This window comes from Cricetulus griseus, chromosome 2 (assembly GCF_003668045.3).
Source record: "Cricetulus griseus strain 17A/GY chromosome 2, alternate assembly CriGri-PICRH-1.0, whole genome shotgun sequence".
Classification (NCBI taxonomy): domain Eukaryota; kingdom Metazoa; phylum Chordata; class Mammalia; order Rodentia; family Cricetidae; genus Cricetulus; species Cricetulus griseus.
In genome coordinates this window covers 148694753-148712179 of record NC_048595.1, presented here as the reverse complement: position 1 = coordinate 148712179, position 17427 = coordinate 148694753, and the positions used below count along the sequence as shown (strand labels likewise).

The 17427-nt window shown below is 39.2% G+C and overlaps 1 protein-coding gene and 1 pseudogene across 4 annotated transcripts in view; one reads left to right on the top strand and one right to left on the bottom strand.

Annotated features, from left to right (window-relative positions):
• Positions 1–17427, top strand: part of CUNH8orf34 (chromosome unknown C8orf34 homolog) — a 392051-nt gene that overhangs the window by 275099 nt on the left and 99525 nt on the right. The window lies entirely within an intron of this gene.
• On the bottom strand, positions 7971–8529 carry LOC100765545 (annotated as a pseudogene).

Below are 17427 nucleotides of genomic sequence, written 5' to 3'. Positions count from 1 at the left end.
TGATAATAATGGGGGACCACCATTTATAAGAACTCTGTTAATAAATGTCAGTCAAGTTTAGTTTTAAAAACTAATCAACTTTTCCCACTTAGTTTCTGAAATATACATCAGTCTTCTTACATGGGATTTTATATGGTAAAAGGAAAGCGGGGTTAGCGTTATTGTTATATTAATAATTGTTTCAAATAGAGAACACATATGGCATAAGATTTCTGATGTTATTTTGTTGTTGTAGATAAGGTAAAGTGAGAATTTTTATAACATATATGGGTATGCACATTTCAAATGTCTTATTTTGAGAAATCTTAACAACATCAGAAAATTGCAGCAGTCACTGCTTCCCAACCTGGGGCATCGTTTAATCACTAGAGTAAATATATTTCAAGAAGTAGAAAATATTCTGTCTATGGTGGAAATGATGAGAATCCAGATTTGTTCTCCCTTATCAGTTGTTTCTTGACAACTCTCCTAATTATCTCTGATCAGTGTTCCCCATCCAGGGGCATAACGAGTAAGCTAAGTTCAACAGATCTGGGAATACTCAGAGAGATGAACCTCCTCACCCGATAATCCCTACCCCCAAAACAGGGAATGGAAGATGAAGGGTGTGAGAATGCAGGGCCTGAATAGTTGTGATATGATCAAGACTTAAGTGTCAAAATGCTGGTCAGTGGTGGCACATGCTTTTAATCTCAGCACTGGGTAGGCAGAGGCAGGAGGATCTCTGTGAGTTGAGGCCAGCCTGGTCATCAAAGCCACACAGAGAAAACCTGTCTCAAAAAAAAAAAAAAAAGACTTAAGTATCATATGGAGAGCTATGGAACTCTACAGCCAATCATTGACTCAGTTATTTATTTATTTTTTTTACTGAACAACTGACTACTTCAGTGGTATTACAGGGAATACAGAGGCTATTTTCAAATTGAGTTATGGAAAGAAATTACATTTAAAAATAAACTTTTCATATTTTTAAGTGTGTGTGTGTGTGTGTGTGTGTGTGTGTGTGTGTGTGTGTGTGTAGGAACACACAAGTTCAGGTCCGTTCAGGCTAGAAGAGAGTATTGAATACCCTGTAGCTGAGGTTCAGTGTAACTGGGAGCAGCCAGACATGGTTGCTGGGAATCAAATTCTCCACCTCTGCATCAGCAATACCACTGAGTTGTCTGTCCAGTTTCAAGAAACTAGTTTTAAAGGTACAATGATTTTTTTTGTAAAGGTCTCCATCTGTTGCAAAGAAAAGCTTTCTTGATGATGAGTGAGGACTGCTCTTAGCTATGGGAATAAGCATGAACATTTAAAATGTAGATAGATTATGTAGATTATGACACTTTAGTAAAGTGGCAGTTTTAAGTTCTCCTGAAAGATCCATGACTTCACTAGCTCTGGGTAGCCAGAGAAATAATCTTCCCCAGGGAAAAGCACACCAATTGGTTGTCCAACACCAAATGGTCAACTGGAAAACATACACACAAGTAGCATTATACAGACTGAACAGGTTGTATTTATATATTTAGGAATAGATATGTATTTATGTATACATATTTGTATGCAACAGTAATTAGTAGAAAAATAGAAAAGAAGCCATGGATTTCAGAGAAAGAGAGAGAGAGTTATGTGGGAGGCATTAGAGTGAGGGAACAAGTGATGTAATTGTATTGTAATCTCAAAAATAAAAGAAATTGTTTTCTAAATTTTTGTACAATGAATGTATCCTTCACTCCATAGCATTCTGAAGCTGTTACAAAGTAGCAAGTGTGTGCCAAAACCTGTATCAATATTCACCATCTGTAACTTCTCTAAGAGCAATTCCTAGGGTGTACTTTTTCAGTCTAGTTTGCAGTTGACCAATGATCTTGAAAGACTCAGCAGAGCACCAAAGTTAAAAAAGAGAAGGTCAAGTTCTCACTTCTCTGCTATGGGGAATGTACACCTCTTTATCCCTCCTAAACTCATCCTCATCTGAAAGAAGTGTAGATTGTCTGAGCCCATGATGTAGTGTTACATCACAGGCCCAAAGCAACACAGCTAAGCAATCATACGCTAAAATCACCAAAATCATGAGCCCGAACAAACCTTTCCTTCATACAAGGTGACTGTCTCAGAAGTTTTGTTATGGTGTTACAAAAAAATATAACACAGTGATACAGAAGAAAGTTAATAATTTATTTTCAAAAGAGTTCTTTCTTGGAATGAATCTTTCCAACTGAAGACAGATTAGCAATAGAAACACAAATACACGTTTACTATTGTGAATGTGCCACTTGTGTATGGGAACACCCATGGAATGAGTAGTTCTTAAAGTGGGGCTTTTAATTTTAGCTTGTGTAGATTCTTCAGCAAATAACATTAAACTTTTAGACAAATAGAGAGATGAAGGACTTTGATCTGTGGTGTAGTACCCTGTAGCAAATAAACAATTGGTTGATACAGTCTGGCTAATGCAGCATATTAATATATGATCAATCCCAAGCAATAAGGGTCTAAAACTGTCTCCTCTCTCCTAGGCAGAAAGGGGAGGTTCATAGGGAGTTTTCTCTTGTCCTTGAAAACCTATCCCTGACAGAAGAAAGGTAAAGAGGCTCAAGTTCACTTATTCCTATTTATCTTCAGTTCAATAATTCTTTATTTTGAGGGATATCTTATGTTATTGTTCTACAATGGGCTAAGTGGAAAATGTTGCCTATCCTATAAAACTATCAGTGGGTAATTTAAAGAACTAATGAGTCATACCAGATATCTGGGAAGAAATAGAGAGAAACAACTTATCTAAAATCCTTGTCTAAGTAGGGTAATGGAGTTTATCTATAATCCCAGCACTCAGTAGCTGCAAAAGAGGAGGGTGGGGAGTTGAAGGCAGCCCCAGTTTTGTATACTGTGAGGCCAGAGGACTCGACATTAGACCTTGTTTAAAAGAAAACCAAGCACAAATAAACCACTCTCAGTCTTTATCACCTCCTCGGCTGTTCCATGTTGGCTGCATTGATAAAATAAATTAAATTAAAGCTTTTCTAAATAAGGAGCTAACTTCTACAAGTTAAAAAAAATAATACTGTGGAGTTTGTGATTCTTCCCCCATTTCTTGCATTCCCAAGTTTTCCAAAATGAATGAGTTCTGTTGTCTCAATTCTGCTTAACTAGTTTTACTCTCTAACCTGACAACTTAGTGCCTGTTGCTCTGAGGAAGCATCTCTGTGTCAGGCAAGATTACCCCCTCAGCATCCAGAGCCTGTTGCCCCATATTGGTGGTGACAGTGGAAAGTGACTGACAGATTTCCAAGTAAAGTTCCTTGGTATGTCCTCAGTAGAGGGGGGGTTAGTAGATCTACCGTGGAAGGGCCCATGTTTGCACTCATGAATCACTGTTCCTTGTTTGGCAATGCTGGGAAACTCCCCTGTGTCCTTCGCAAATCAGAAAACAGCTCTGTGAAGAGGAAGGGAAGCAGCTCAAATGTGAAAGCCCACACTGTGAACAGAGAGGATCAGGATGAACACAGGGCCTTCCCAGAGGATGATAACGGCAAATCACATCTTTCTCAGAAATTCTGGTTATCCCGAGCACTGGAGAGAAATGAATAATTTGATAACTGTAACTTGCTTTCAGTTTTAATTGCTGTAATTTGATAATTGTGCCTATAAAAATGGTTCCTGCCAGATGGGTGAGGAGGTAAACACCTTTGATTCCAGCTAAACTGTCTCAAAACAATAATAATAAAAAAGCTTTTCTTCTCAGAAGTTGTGTCTGTACACAGACACAGAAACAACTTTACGCTGAGTTTCTAACAGTGTCCCAGTTCTGTCACTTCCAGGCTGAGTGTCCCTCAGATGCTCATCTGATTCCCCGGTGTCTGGCTCAAGAGTTAATCCCAAACATTTTGCAGCGCCCATGCTGAGGGTTTCAAATAACACAGTAAGAGGTTGGAACAAACCAGGAGAGGGCACCCCAAGAATACAGGTGTTGCAATGCATAAGCTGACTCAAGATCCCTAGTACCAGAAATGTCACCCCATCTGTTCTCTTGACTCTTTGGTGCCCCTGAAAGTGGAATTCTGATAAGCTCCCATTTAAGCCACCTTTAATTAAGATTGTGGGGAATGCTTTCTGAGAGCTGTTTGTTAAAGCCTGAGGGCAATAAGTCCTCCAGTGAATTAATTAACCCCCAAACCTTAGGGAAACAGAACAATAGATCTTAAATGCATTTGATCCCTACACCCCTTTTGGATTATTAAAATAATTTTCCAGAATAACACACAACAAAGACATGCTGTGTGAATGGGTTGGGAGATAACAATTTCAGAAAGGAACTTCTGTTATACATGTCTATGCATAAAATGATCATAGAAATTGTAATGACAGAAGACAATATTTCAGTTTGGACAAAAATATTAACCTTGGTATAAAAATAGAAGTTTTGAATGTTCCAGGTGTAATGTTAACTTTTGTGACTGCATCCTTTAAGTGCTGCAACGGCATTACTGGAGCTTATTTTGTTCTCATGATGGGATATTGACTAAAATGGCTCCTATAGGCAGAGAGTGAGCCATTTTGTAAGAAATTGAAACAAAGAATGAAGAACTAGAGTTCTTGCTTTTGCCCACCTGTGGAGACTTCTTATTGATTATTTACCATGTGATATTCTGTTCTTCCCTGGTATACTTTGTAGTAAAATTGAAATTACCTCAGTTATTTGCTATGCAATTGCATTGATTATGGAGTTAAAGTTTCACAACTGCTTGATTAACATGTATCAAACAAAAACTTTTGTTCATCTACAGGAATACCTTCTACTAGCTCCATGATCCATGGGCAGTTAGCATCACTCATCAGAAGAAATCTTTTAGAATCCAAGTCTACTGGTAACATGATTACTATCAAAGAACACTGGACTATTAAATTTTGAATGCTTCACAACATTTCATAAGACATAAGAGTCTCAGAAGATGCAGTTTATTCACAATATTTAATGCTTGCAACAGATAATGAAATACATGAACAGAAAAGAAAGTTGCTAGGAATGCATTGTGCTTTACTAAGCCTGCATTTTCTTTGATTTTTTAACCATTTTTTATTTGAATTAGAAACAAGATTGTTTTACATGACAATCCCAGTTCCCTTCTCCCTCCTGTCCTCCTCTATCACCCCCCCAACTAAAACCCTATCACATACCCTTTCTTCTATTCTTCCCCTGACTCAACCTTTCTGCTCCCTCATGAACTCTGCATCTCTCCTCTTCTCCCCTTCTCATTCTACTAGCTCCCTCCCCCCTCTTCCTGTGCTCTCAATTTGCTCAGGGGATCTGGACCCTTTCCCCTTCTCCAGGGGACCATGTATGTCTCTCTTAGGGTCCTCCTTGTTTACTGCCATCTCTGGCAATCTGGATTGCAGGCTGGTAATCCTTACTCTATGTCTAAAATCTACATATGATGAGTACATATCATGTTTGTCTTTTTGTGATTGGGTTACCTTGCTCAGAATGGTTTCTTCTAGTTCCATCCATTTTCCTGCAAATATCAAGATTCCATTGTTTTTTCCACTGAGTAGTAGTCCATTGTGCAAATGTACCACATTTTCTCTATCCATTATTCGGTTGAGGGGCATCTAGGCTGCTTCCAGTTTCTGGCTATTACAAATAGTGCTGCTATGAACATTGTTGAACAGATGTCCTTGTTGTATGAATGTGCTTCTTTTGGGTATATGCCTAAGAGTGGAATTGCTGGATCTTGTGGTAGACTGATTCCCATTTTCTTGAGGAGTCGCCATACTGATTTCCAAAGTGTAAGCCTGCATTTTCACCACAGTCACTGATACCTGCTTTCCAATTATCTAGTTTCTCCATAATTTTAAATATAATCATCTATTCTTTATCAGTCAGAAAGTCTATTATGTCTAAGTCATGGCTTATAATGGCCAGGAAAAAAATAATGAAAATTGAGGAAAAGAATTAAAATTCTAAATATGATTATTATATAAAAGTAAAGAAAATTAAGCAATATTTTAGACTCTTTAAAAACCCTTACTTATAGACTGTGCTTGGTTGCCAATACCATTTTTAGTTTCTGAAAGCAGAAGGCATGAGAAAAATATTCCACTGTAAGCAAATCTTATAGGCCTTTGTAGAGGCTATTTGATGTGTGCACCAGAAAACATGCAGTCTAGACAATGGCAGTTACAATTTAACAGCAGCATTTATACTCTAGATACTCTGCCAAAAGATGAGTCACTCTAATATCCTTATGCCTCATGGGCTTTGGCTTGTCCAGTTATGCAGATATATGCATGCAGTATTGTCCAGCTTAAGAATTTTAAAAGCATTGTTGGTAGAATAAAAGAAGCACTCTGTCTTTCCATAACATCACTTCAAGACTGGACATGCTTCACATTTCCTAAAACAAATCTCTTTGACCTTCTCTAGCCACTTATCAGCCTATCTCTGGATTCTTTCCAAATACCAGTAAACAAGGAAATTTAAGATTTCAATAAAAAACTACTTCTGATCCAAGTTTGCACTTATTGTGCAGGGTTATGTTAAACACAAACTTAAAAAGCCTCGTTTATTGCTCCACAACAGACGATACCTAGAAAACATGTGAAGCTCAGGGGAAATGCTCCAGTCCGACATTTACAAGTGGCACATGTCTGCTGCCCAGTGGGTTAGGAGTACACCAGGACTATCTTGTACAAAGGAAAGATCGAACAAATTCTGTGTGTAGGCCTGAGTATTCTCTAGTCCTCTGGCGTAGTGGTAATGTCCCATGGGCTCTACATGTGGACATTCAGTACAGATTTCCTATTAGTATTTCTTCCATGTGTTATGAAATGTGTGAGACTTTTGCTGAGTTTGGGAACCATGCTTTACTCTGAACCTATTATAAAATCTTTTGTATTTTTCTTTTCTTCCTTCTCCCTTTCTTTTTATTATCCATCTTTATCATAATCATTTCATTTCTCACCTATCTATCTACTATCTATGTCTCTATCATCTATCTATCCATTTATTATCTATCTTATCATCATTTCATTTCTCGCTTATCTCCATTGTTTTATAAAATGCAGATCACGTATCTATAATTTTCCAATTAATTTTATGTGATTCAGTTGTGTTATGTCATTTAAGACACTATTATATTTGCAGTCTTATATCACTGTCTATTCTTTGGATACAGTTTGCTTCTCAACACAATAATGAATAGCTTTATGACTTGCTAAGTCACTTTCTTAAGACAAATTTCTCAGAAGAAATAGTGACTCAAAAAACACAAAATGTCCAGTAAATCCATGTCTATCTCCCATAAATCCATGCAAAACTCCCATAACAAATTTACTTTACATACTGCAATGATATACAATTCAACCAACAGAAGCCTACAATGTACCTGCTATAGGGCTGTGAGAGGTGATCTTGGTGTGATGTTTAATTCTTGCCCTTTGGAACACTGTGTGAAATTTCTTCTTCAGTAGTTTCTAAACCATGCATCCTATTTTTGTCTTTCCTGTCCCCTCTTGTTTCCCCCTTTCTTTTCCCCATTTCTTAATTTTTTTTGTTTTTTCAAAAAATAGGATTTCTTTCTGCCTGTGCAGTGATTACAGATGTATACCATTACACCCAGCATTAAAATTTAATGGATACATAAAAACATAAAAGTTGTACCTATTTACATGGTATGATGTGATGTTCTTGTATAAATGTATAGTATATGATTTTGAATTGAAGTGACCATATCTTTTCAAATATTTATCTTTTTTTCAGTCACTGTGTTTTATTAACATGTAAGCCCTTGGGCCCCAAACTAAAGGCCAACTGTTAAACTGGGCAGTCTTTCTGTTTTCTTTACAATTCAATAAGTACTTCTCTCATTGTTTGCACATGGGTGGTGCCGCTTGGTAGTTAGTGTTCTGAAAGATCACAGTCATGATATTTTCTTGAGGGTGTATGATCTTCAATAGCGATTGGAGCGATTTGTACGAAGTCACTGTCAAACCACCAAGAGATCATTTATGCATCCATGATTTTCAGGATGTGGTAACTTGGGTGTACTTTCCTAAACTGACTCGCCTTCTGTGTCACAAAGCCCAACTCATTCACATCTATGTCAATAAGTATCTTCGGATTATACTCAGAATTGTATATAATGGGGATGATTAACTCTTTTTCACACCAAGTATTGGCAGGCAAAAGGTAACTTGCAGCTCAGGATGTATGACATGGGCCTTTTTGAAACACAGGCACACTGGCCTAAAGAACCTTCCAGATTTAAAAATCATCATCACAGAAGCAGACTTTGGTCACCATCCTCTTTCATGACTTCATTTCTCTTTTTACTGTTCAAGTAACTTTCAATACTTTGGTGTCTCCTTGGTCATGGACTTTGGGTAGACAGATTTCTCCATTTCCCTCCTTCTCTTTTTGTTTATGTGTAATCATGTTGAAAGTACTTTTGCTCCAGACTGTCCGTCTCGGTTCAGCAGATAGATAGGTACTGATCCCTGTGGAGTCTTTCCATCATTCTCTTTGGTGTTTTTGTTTTCATATTTTTTTATTTTTGAGACAAGGTCTCTTCATGTAGTCCTGGCTGTCCTAGAACTTGCTCTGTAGAACACGCTGGCCTCAAACTCAGAAATACACCTGTCTCTGCCTCCAGAATACTTGGATTAAAGGCATGAACCACCCCTGCCTGGTTTTATACATGTTAATAGTCAGTCTTTTTCTTTCAATGTTGCATGGACCTCCCCACTTTTCTCTCTCTTTTCTCATGTCAATCCAAATGACAACCATAGTGATTACATTTACATCTATGGTATAATTCAAAAACATTAGTTTTGTGGCACTATAACAGTCATGGAGCAGCTAGCTGCGACGTCTTGGGCACCAAAAACTCTTAACTTCTGGGTCTCTGGATCATGAGTCCACTTTGCAAAGGCTAGAGGAGAAATGCGATATTTATCATTTTTTTTCTTAAATAAAATTTATTTATTCTATGTGTCTTTCACATCATGTATCTTGATATGATGAATTCCCGATGCTCCCTTTGCCCCTGTTCTCCCCCCCACCGTGAATAAAATAAAATTCAAGAGAAAAAATGAAGAAAATAAAATGAGGTAAATAAAACATAAAAGGGAAGGAATTAAAAATCTTGTCAGGGAAGCTGCAGTGTGACCCAGGAAGTAACATCATATACCTCTTTGTCCATATATCTCAATTTTCAAGTGTTCCTTGCAGAGTCATTGGTCTGGTTTGAAGCCTCTGGTCTCCACGGATCGTTTGATGCAGGGCCCCTGTTAGGACTCTTCCTAGACATCATGCAGGCGCCCTGCTGGTCAGGTCCCTTCATCTGCTTCAGAAGACCATAGATGGTGTGGATGTTGGGGCAAACCAAGTCAAACCTTGTGTCTGGGCCTGGGTTGGTCAGCCAGATGGGAAATGGGGACAGCTCTCTCATGGTCACAATTTTGGAGCTGGCTCACCTACATCTTCAGTAATGGTGTTGGCTCTATTGTGCTTCTCTGGAGAGGTGCAGGGCTTGAATTCCCACGTTTTGTGGCTGGTGGGGGTCAGGTATGGCTCTACCACTCTTCTGACCACAAGGCCAGCTCTCCCACCTGCTTCATGTGTTGATAAGAGGGCACTTCTCCCCTGCTCCTGCCACCACAAGGCAGGCGGATAATGGGGACAGCTGTCCCATGCTCACGATTTCAGGGCTGGCTCACTCACACCTCTGCTAACAGGGTTGCCTCTGTTGTACTGCCCTGTCAGGGTGCATGGCCTGCTCTACAAATGTTGCAGCTGGTGGGGGTCAGGAGTGGTTCCCCCACACTTATGACCATGGGGCCATCTCTCCCACCTGCTGCAGGAGTTGATAGGTGGAGGGGAGGTTTCTTTACCCTAGATATTTATTGTGTTTAAATAGTGGAAATATTCCTCCACTTTGAAATGCACAATACCATATTATTAATGTCTATGGTTGCATATATCCTATTTCTTTGCCTAGTTAAAAACGGCTAACATAGCTAAGTTCATGATCAATGAATCTCAGAAAGAGTATCATCTCTTGATTCTCTTGTAAAGTGTGGAATTATTGGACCTGGCGACCCTTTTCCACTCCACCTCCTGTTTCCCCTTGTTAATTATGGCTGCATCACTACTGTACTTGCCCTCACATACATCTACTCTTCCTAGAATCATACCATGTGCCTTCTGATCTCAGAAAAAATAGGATTCTTTTGGCTTATTTCTATTATTGAGATGGTTTCAGAGCTAGCCACTTACCTCCTAGTTATTTATTTTGTGTATGAATGAATTCTCCACTTTGCTTTTTCATCTTTACATGGTTTCAGGGAAGTCCAGTCAGAGAAGCTGGAGGATCTAGAACTCTGAACTTGTCAGTATCCAAGAATATCTTTCAATTGGTTAAGCTTGAGGAGAACATCTCGACTTTTTTCCAGGTATCGTGGGAGCTAGTTATTTGACAGTGACAGTACAAGTGGTTCTGGGTGAAGAGGTTCCCAGTACACAGACTATCCTCACCTTCAGGGGAGTTTCCTGCAGTGTAGCAATGTGCTTATTACACAATGTCACCCTAAGCCTTTTGAGGCCAGAGCATGATCTTCCCACTGGGATAGCCTTTCTTTCTGATGTAGTTAGTTGCACATTCTTTCCACATCCTTACACCAAAACATTGCAACCTGGATGTTTCTGGTATCTAAGAGAATCTTCTCAGTTATTTTTGGCCTTTAATCCACCATCTTTCTCAGTTTGATGAAACTTGGTTGGAGGTTCTGAAATTATTTTTTTAGTTCTCCATTGCTATAAAAAATATCTGAGAGAAACAACTTAAATGGAGAAAATGATTATTTTGGTAACAGTTTCAGAAGTTTCAATCCACAATTGCCTACCCATCTCCTTGGGTCTGTGAGAGCTCAACATATCATGGTGGGAGAGTATGGCAGAGGTCTGATCAAATCATGGCAGCCTGGAAACAAAGAGAAGAAGGGTGTGTGCCTTAAAACCTCTCCAAGAGCACACACCCAACAGCCTGACTTCCTGCCAATCCTTCTTGAAGGTCCCACCACTATCCCAGTAGCTCCAAAGGGAATTGTCCAAGCCTTAATATGTGGGCCTGGAAGGAACCTTTAAGATTTAAATGGCAGCAACACTTTTGCATACTTCCATTACAGTACAGTTTTCTGAAGATAGATTCCAGAACATGACCCTGATTCTTCTTTATGGTGTCATATTTAGCAGCAGTTTCTTAATATTTAATGAAGTTTGTGATAGTGTGTGTCCCTGGGGACACTCTCTCAATTGGTATCTGTGGTTCTAGAGAATCCCACAAAAGACCTCATCCCTCTCTGGGGCAAAATGATGCCACCAGTAACTTAGAGCTCTCAGCATGTCCTATTATGGAGCTAGGATTTTGGATTTTAATTATCCGGAGTCCTTTGAAGTGATAAAAGATGAAGGAAGGAACATAAGAAACATATTAACTCTTCTGGTATCACAGGACAGGGGAGTGCAGGAGTGTAGAGTTTGATTTCTAGCTCAAAAATAAGAGGAGGAAAGGGAAACATATATAAGAAGGAGAGGAAAGGAAATTGCATATAAACAAGAGAAACTGACCTGTAAGTGATGCTTCCAAGAGATCCTCAGAGTGTGGTCTTGTATCATATGCACATGTGAGGCAATCCTGCCCTTCATAACCATGAATGAGAGGTTCTGCTTAAAGGAAGCAATGGAAGAAGGGAAAAATAAAAATTTGAGATTTTTTTCCCCCAAAATTGTTTTGAATCCACACACCAGCTCACTTTTCAATGTGTTTAAGCATCAGCGTGGTACAACCATTCTTTGCAGCTAACGCTGAACTTGATGTCTGCTGAACAAGCATATCTATAAGTAGGGTAAGTTCATAGCATGCTGAGCTCAAGTCTAGTCAGGTTCTGAGGTTGAGTGAGACAATATTAGGGAATGAAACTCAGCATTCAGCTAGACATGAATGCCTAGCTATTTTTGGAAGAAACACATCAGATATCCCTGGCAGTGCTCTCCCTACAATGGTGCAGGATGGATGGGAAGCTGTGTCCCTTTCTGTGTGAAAACCAGATTGCTACATCAGGTGGCCCTGCTTGCCTGTACCTGCACCACCTGGACACTTGTTAGAAGCAGACATTTACTGGCTCTTCCACAAGTGTGCTCTGGCATCAGTGGTTCAGTGGGTGGAATCCATCAATATCCCAGGAGATTCCAAAGACACTGAATTTGAGAACAACTGGCTCACAAGTTTCAAATAAGGATCATAACTTTGTGCTTCTGCCCTAGGGATGATGGAGGCCAAAGACACATTCGGACTTCTATGAATTCTTTTATGATATGAAATCAAGATTAAAAATGCAGATGTGGGAAACTTTTGAAGAATGTTTGCTGATTCCAGCATCTATACTCTCAGTGGCTCTCTCTGATTGGCTGTTTTCTCCTTGGGTTCCCCTAGCTATAGAGCATCAGGATTTTTTTTAAATTATCCTTTCTCATGGTTACTTGGGGTTTCATGAATCTTGGAATATCCCCAGAGCTGTCCCTGGTACACATGGCTATGGTGTGTCAATTAGTGGCCCACATTCTGGCTCTATCTGCCTGGAAAATCTGGTGTAACATTTCCTAGGTATGGTCAGTGTCAACCCTGATCCATGCCTCATCTTCTGAGTCTCATTTTGTGTTGACAGATTTATGTCTAATCTGAGGAAAAGCAGAAGAGGCCAGAAACAAAACATCTATTCTCTACGTTCTTTTTCTCTCAGATTTGGTTTTAAAATTCTTAAGCTTCTGCCAAAAAAATAATTAGCAGTGCAGATAAGAGGCAACCATGGCAACTCCATGCCTGCCATCCTACATATCTCTGGGAACCATAAATTTGACTGGAGAGTTACAAGGAGTTTACAGGCTCGTATCTCACTTTCAAGAGATAGGACTCTAAGACAGAAACAGGAGGAAGGGACATGGACTTTATCTGGACCTCATCATCAATCATTATGTTTAGAGATTAATGCTCAGGGCTTCTTGTGGGTTTTAGAAGCAGAACTTAATAAAATCTCTAGGGTAAATGGAACTATTACTTTGCTTGCTCTCCTCCTAGGGAAGGAGCTTTGTCTAGAAGCAATTACTGTCTGCTTGTACTATCAATAGTGAGAATGAGGCCCTAAGCATCCACAGATGAATGCTAGGAGGGAGATTTTTAAGCCCTAGAGTAGGAAAGGGAAACAAAGCACTGTTGGGGTTTATTTCTTTGTGATGGAGATGCTGAGGCAGATCCATGTCTAGGGGAGAGGATCTGAGGGACTTTGCCAAAAGGCCAAAGCTAGTGCAAACAGATAGCCAGCAAATAGGTGGAACTGGAGTAGATGAAGAAAAGCTGAAAAATGGAGAAGCAGGTTTGGAAAATCAGTGGGGAAAGGAACATCTAAGTCATTTCTGAGGAATTAAGATGTGTTGACACTTCCTAGGACAGCGGTGAGAATTTATTTTGTGTAGGGTAGGAAAGAGACAATCAAAATTCAGGATAAAATATCTGATAGTTACTCTGAGAGCCACAAATAAAAACTTTCTTGTAAATTTGGGTGTTGTGTGGAGAACACAGGGTCTGGGCTCTAACTTTAGAAAACCTGTGATGTCAGTGGGTAAACATGAATACACACAGATCACGGCAGATTACAGGTCTGGGATGGAGAATAGAATCAAGCCATTAAAGGATCTCAGAGGGCCTTTGTCTTTGTTTTGCTGTAGATGGTAGTGTTGATATATCTTAAAGCACAAACACTGAATGAAGGGCAGTAAGTTCTTAAGATTTCCTTCAAAAACAAAACCTGGAGAAATATACTGGAATCCCACAATGACAAATTAACATTCTGAAAGAGAATAAAAGTAACCCAATGATCACTGTCATGAATGTGGCTCTGGGAATCTAGACCAGCCTTCTTGAGGGAGAGAAGTGATTTCCTTCCCCTTCAAAGAAAGTGGTTCAAAATCGTTTTTTAAAACTCAAACTGCTAATTTGATTCCCCTGATTTAATTGCTATTTTTCAGGGATGCCATTAGTTTTTCAATGGAAGAGAAAAAACATACTATTCAAAGTAACTGAATTAAATAGTATTTCACATCCTGATCTTTGGGGGGTAAGATTTTGTAACTCAGAAGAACCCCTCCCCACAGCTTCAAACATTGTTCAATGTCTTCATATGGGTGTAATTGTCTCTCTATACTTCTACCTACAGATATAAAATATATATTAATATTGTCATGTCCCAAACTATATTCTGCTAAATCTCCATCAGAGTGCTCTTAATTTTCTTATCTGAGGCAGTGGACAGAGTATTAGTTAAGTTACTCAGCCCTCACCCCAACTGATAGCAGGTCCCTCCCTTCTTTCAAACTCCACATAGACATACCGTTTATCGGACATACCATTAAAACTCCAAGTCATATCTAGAATCAGCCCACCTACATCATTGTTACAGTCACAGAGACAGGTCTACCATCCTCTTCAGGATGAACATAACTTTTATGTTCATCTTTCAGCATCACAGCAAATGTACATATCTAATAATGTCAACCTACTCTAAAGCTCCCTGGTGTCTTCTATTTTTTAGTGAAGAAGATGTGTTTTTTCATCATCAAATATCTTTAGCACATGAAATTGTAGCTTGTCCAACCTGATTTAACCCCAGATCTCTCTCTCTCTCTGTGTGCGACAACACACAATCATTTTCATACTATTCCCCATCTGACTAAAAAGTCATTGGCTTGAAGATACTTGAATGTACAATTAATTTCTTCATACTTTAGCACCATTTTTCCAGGGGTCTAGAATCTTCTGCCAGTTCATGTTTTAGTTCAAATACATTTGAGATCAGTCCTAGCTGTTCACTCTGTATGAAGTTTATACTCCTCCTCCATACTGGCTTAACTTTTCCTTTCTTTTATATGAACCAGATTTCTTCCTTGTCTACTCTTCATTTCTGGTTATTCTAATCTAATCTCCACAAGTATTGGAATTCCAGTTGCTTTTTCCTCTGTCTCCAGCTTCTGTGCTACCAAATATCCACAGAACCCCTCAACCACTCTTTGCTCTTCTGTTTCTGGATTACTGTTCAAGATTTCCAGATAAGCTCATGTATTTCAGCAGTACAATGTTGAGTATCACATTTTTGTTGTTGTTATTGTTGTTATGACTTTATCACATTAGGCTTATCAGACTGTAGAGCTTTCTTCTACATTGAGTTCAACTCTTCTTTGGTTTGGACTCAATCCAGGTCTGCCATCCTTGCTCTCACTGAAGCTATCAGATGGTGTGGTATTCTTACACTCTCTGTTCTCTTTTTTGAACCTTATTCTGATTTCTGTCTATCATTTTACTCTTAGTATTTCTCTGTTAAAGCTTACTCGGTGTATTGTTATGAGTTCCTGCATGCACCAGAAGTTTAATTATTCAGTACCAATGATGAATTCAATGAATATCTACCCTTAAGTTAGATACTGCTTTTTTATAGAAAGTATTCAGACAAATTGAGGAATCTGTGCAGAAAGGTGATTGTTTATCTATACAGACCTGATAAGTCTTCTAGTATAACTTTAAGAACAATACTTGGCCTGTTTGAATGTTCCATTGCCCATGCCATGGTTTAACTGGATCAATGATGCCAGGGATTTTGTTTGTCCTTAGGTTACAAAAACCAGGGTACTATGCATGCTTGACAGGCACTCTATAACTGAACTACATGCATAGACAATAGAAAAAATTTAAGAAAAACATTTAAAAATATAATAGTTTATTGAATCTTTGGGGCTTTTAAAAAGGAACAAACTAAATCCTACAAATTACCTTCCCTATTCCCTCACTGCTTACACTCTTCAAACTCCCTACTCAGGATAGTTAGTCCTGTTCTGTAATTGATTCTTTTGGATGGGAACTTGAATGTTCCTTCTCTGTTTTCAATAGTGAAATAGTGAATTCCAGCCAACACATAATCACGCTATCACAACCAATTTCCTGAAAGAGTTCTGTACTTTTCTTGACCAATCCCTCTTCCATGTGTCTATATTTTGCAAGATATGTATAATTTCTCACTATATTTCTGTAATAGATCTTTGTTAATTTTATATATATATATATATATATATATATATATATTATATAGTGACAGGCACAATAATTCCTGTAGATACATCTGTCATTGTTAAGACTGTGTCAGTAAGCATCCTACAAAATTTAGGATACTGTTTTTTGTTTGTTTTGTTTTGCTTTGTTTTGTTTTTAGTATTTATATCACAACTTCTTCTACTTAGCTGGATCTCATTGGCTCATTAATCCGTTTTAAACAAATATATTTATAGACATTGTTATCCTCTTTGTCTTACCTCTTTTTGAGGTGTTATTTATTTATTTATTTATTTATTTATTTATTTATTTATTTATTAGTTCTAGTTAGGGAACAAGCTTGTTTCACATGTAAGCCCCTTCTCCCTCTCCCTCCCCTCACCCCCATCCCTCCTCCCCCACCCCCAGCCTACCCCCCACCCATCCACCCACCACTCCCCAGGCAGGGTAGGGCCCTCAACAGGGGCTCTGCAAAGTCCACCAAATCTTCCTGTGCTGGTCCTGGGCCCTTCCCCATGTGTCCAGGGCCAGAGTGTAACCTTTCACATGGGATGGGCTCTCAAAGTCCCTTCTTGCACCAGGGAAAAATACTAATCCACCACCAGAGACTTCCTGGAGTACAGAGGCCTCCTTATTGCCATCCATGATCAGGGGTCTGGATCAGTCTTGTACTGGCCTCCCTGACAGCATCTGGGGTCGATGTGCTCTCCCTTGTTCAGGCCAATTGTTCCTGTGGGTTTCTCCAACCTGGTACAGACCCCTTCGCTCTTCATTCCTCCCTCTTTTCAACTAAAGTCCCGATTTCAGCTCAGTGTATAACTGTGAATGTCTGTCTCTGCTTCCATCAGCCACTGGATGAGGGCTCTAGGATGGCATAAAGAGAAGTCATCAATCTCATTTTAGGGGAAGGGCTTTTAGGTTATCCTCTCCACCATTGCCTGGATTGTCAGATCGTGTCATCCTTGTAGGTCTCTGGAGATCTCCCTGGTTCCAGATCTCTTCTCGGACCTATAGTGGCTCCCTCTGATATGGTATCTCTCATCCTGCTCTCTCTCCTCTATTCTTCCCCCAACTCAATATTTCTGCCTCTCCATTTCCTCTCCTCTATTCCTCTTCTCTTGCTCTTATTGTAGCAGCTCCCTCCCCCCTGCCCTCATGCTCCCAATTAGTTCAGGAGTTCATGCCACTTCCATTCCTGGGGACCATTTATCCCTTAGAGTCCTTCATGTTTCCTAGTTTCTTTGGTGAAGAGGATTATAGGCTGGTAATCCTTTGCTCTATGTCTAAAATT